Source organism: Chrysochloris asiatica, unplaced genomic scaffold (assembly GCF_000296735.1).
Source record: "Chrysochloris asiatica unplaced genomic scaffold, ChrAsi1.0 scaffold00249, whole genome shotgun sequence".
Lineage (NCBI taxonomy): Eukaryota > Metazoa > Chordata > Mammalia > Afrosoricida > Chrysochloridae > Chrysochloris > Chrysochloris asiatica.
The window spans coordinates 806790-809646 of record NW_006408767.1 but is presented as its reverse complement, the minus strand read 5'-3'; positions in this window follow the sequence as shown (position 1 = coordinate 809646).

Below are 2857 nucleotides of genomic sequence, written 5' to 3'. Positions count from 1 at the left end.
TGGAGTGATGAAGTGGCTGGGGACTTTGGATCCAGAGAGGGAGAGGGACTGTGGGCCTCTTTAATAAAACATTAAAAAAAATAAAGAGTCTCTCCTTACCCAGAATTCCTCAACTATGGCTCATTCTCGACCTGACTGACCCATGGAGAGCCTGTTTCCAAGGAGGAGCTGGTATTTTGAACTTCCTGCCTTGTGGTTAGCAGTCTAGCACTTATCCTATAGTGCTACACCAGAACTCCGACTCCCCACACAGCTCCTCATTAATGGCCCCTCCTGGAGAATAGGCTCGCCTTAGCATTAAACACTCTTGGATCTGATAACATCACTTCTTCATATCATGTCCTTACTTCCAGTTCATTCTAGCTTTGTCTATCCTTTCCAATTAAAAATCAAAACAAAACAGGGAACTATTTTTGTCTTACTCTTGAAATATGATTGTATGGTGCTAACATTCTCCCTAGTGCAATAGACTCCTCCCTGTATTGCAGCTAGCCCTTCTTCCTCACTCCATTGAAGTAGTCCTTTGGAATAAATTCTCCTTGCTCAGTTTGGATTTGTTTATTTTTAATGAATAGTAATGAACTAAATGCCCTGGGTGGTACAAACAGTTAATGTTAACTGTAAAGTTAAGGGCTCAAAACCACCCAGAGACAACTCAGAAGAAAGGCATTCAATCTACTTCCAAACAACACTATGATTCCATTCTGATACCAATAGGTCTCCATGACTTGGAATGGTCTTGGTGGCAACTTGTTCAATGAGCCAAATGGGAATTGGGTTGTAGAAACAGAGTCTCATGATTTTGCCTTCAGAGTGAATGAACCTAAAAGAAACCCTTTCAGCTCACTGGAAACAAGACCTTTGAGTTAACACAGTGACTTGGGCACAGTGTTATTCAGCACTTTTAGCTTGTTGGAATGTGCCTGAACCTAGGCCGCAGATGCTTCTGAATCCACAGGCTGATACCATGCTCCTCACTAATCCATGCTTCTCAGTTCCAAGGGCAGTTCTCTATGTTATCTCTTACTTACACTTACTTTCTGACAAATCCTCCGATGCCTTGTCTCTTGTCACATAAGAAGCAACAAGTGAGAAGGGGATTTGCTTCTACTACCCAGTTCCCATTTGCTTTATTAAATAAGTTGCCATCAAGTCCATTCCAGCTCATGGTGACTTACTAGTATCAGAATGGAACCATAATGTTGTTTGGAAGTAGATTGCATGCCTTTCTTCTGAGTCGTCTCTGGGTGGGTTTGAGCCCCTAACTATTCAGTTAGCACTAACTGTTTGTACCACCCAGGGCACACCAAGTACAGAAATGACTGTTGATAATAAAGGAGAAATCAGAAAATGGTCTTTATCACATCTGGGTACAATGATTAGTATTCACAATGACGACCCCGAATGATGAAGAAGAAATATGACCTGCACTCACTATTTAAGAAGACATGAAAGCATGTAATAAATTCAAGAAAGCTTTTAAGTGAAAGTGGTTAAAATAAGGTTTTGGTGAATGAATAAGTGGAGCTAATTTAGTCATCTAGAAATTTTACTTAAGGTAATATCATGTTTATTGATGATGCCTTGAAAAATGAGAACCTGCTGTGTTGATTTGTAATAGGGCTTTTGCTAAGATTTTCCCTGCCTGGCAGCATTTCAAAATTTGAAGACTTTACATGGAGGGTTGGTGTTATTTTGTGACATCAAGTCAGTTCCAACTCATAGTGGTCCTGTACAGGGTTTCCAAGGAGCAGCTTGTGGATTTGAATGCCTACCTTGTGGTTAACAGTGCAGTACAACCTGGAGGGTAGTGGTTTTTTAATTGCTCCAATGCCTTCTGATTTATTGGTGAGTATAGGAGATGGGAACTGACAGAAGGCACCAGTGGTAAAAGTGGAGGCAGTTTTAGTGGTAGCACTGCGGATTCATGCTCTGGACTACAAGGTCAGTTTGAACCACAAGGTTGGTGGTTCAAGCTCACCAGCTGCCTTTTGGAAACCCTATACAGGGTCACTATGAGTCAGAACTGACTCAGTGGCACTTAACAAGAACATAACATAGCTATAATGTATGTCATAAAAGAAATCATTGTTGGAACATTTCATGCTCTTAGAGTTCCCATAAGAAGTCAAGGAGGGACCAGCAACTTAGGGACTGGGAAGGGAAAGAGGGCCACTTACTAGGAGTTCTGTCCATTTGATGAGACACTTGTGGGTGGAGTTTGGTGTGTCTGTCTAAGTGCAGCTATTGATTCAAGAAGTTGAACAAAGAGTCTGAAACCCTTTTAATCCAGTCAAATCCAACTCATAATGTTCCTGAAGGACAGAATAGAACAGCCCCCAGAGGGCTTTCAAAACTGTAATCTTTATGGAAGCAGGCAGCTGTAATTTTCTCACTCAGAGTAACTGGTGGGTTTGAACTGATGACGTTTTGATTAACAGTCGAACTCTTAACCATAGTGCCGCTGGGGCTCCTAAAGAGGATGAATGTTAAACCTATGTAGCTTCCTGGCTGCTAAATTCTCTTGGCTGGGTTTCTCTTTTCCTTTCTGTAGCCCAGGGCCAGATATCTAACTGGGAGGGTTCTTTAAAATTCAACAAACCCCAAATAATGGTGTGGTGTCTCTTCAGACCCATGGTGTTGCTGCTGACAGATAGCCTCAGCCACAGTGGAGGAGTCGGGCAGTTCATGCCTGGGGAAAAGTGAGGGGGAAATGGGATGGGGGGGGTGAGGAGGTCGGGATGAATGTGAGGGTGGGTGAAGGTGGGGGTGTAAGGATGTGGGGAATGAGTGAAGAGATGAATAGAAGAAGGAAAGGGAGGGAGTACAGAGGTGAGGGGTTGGCAAGAGGAGGGAA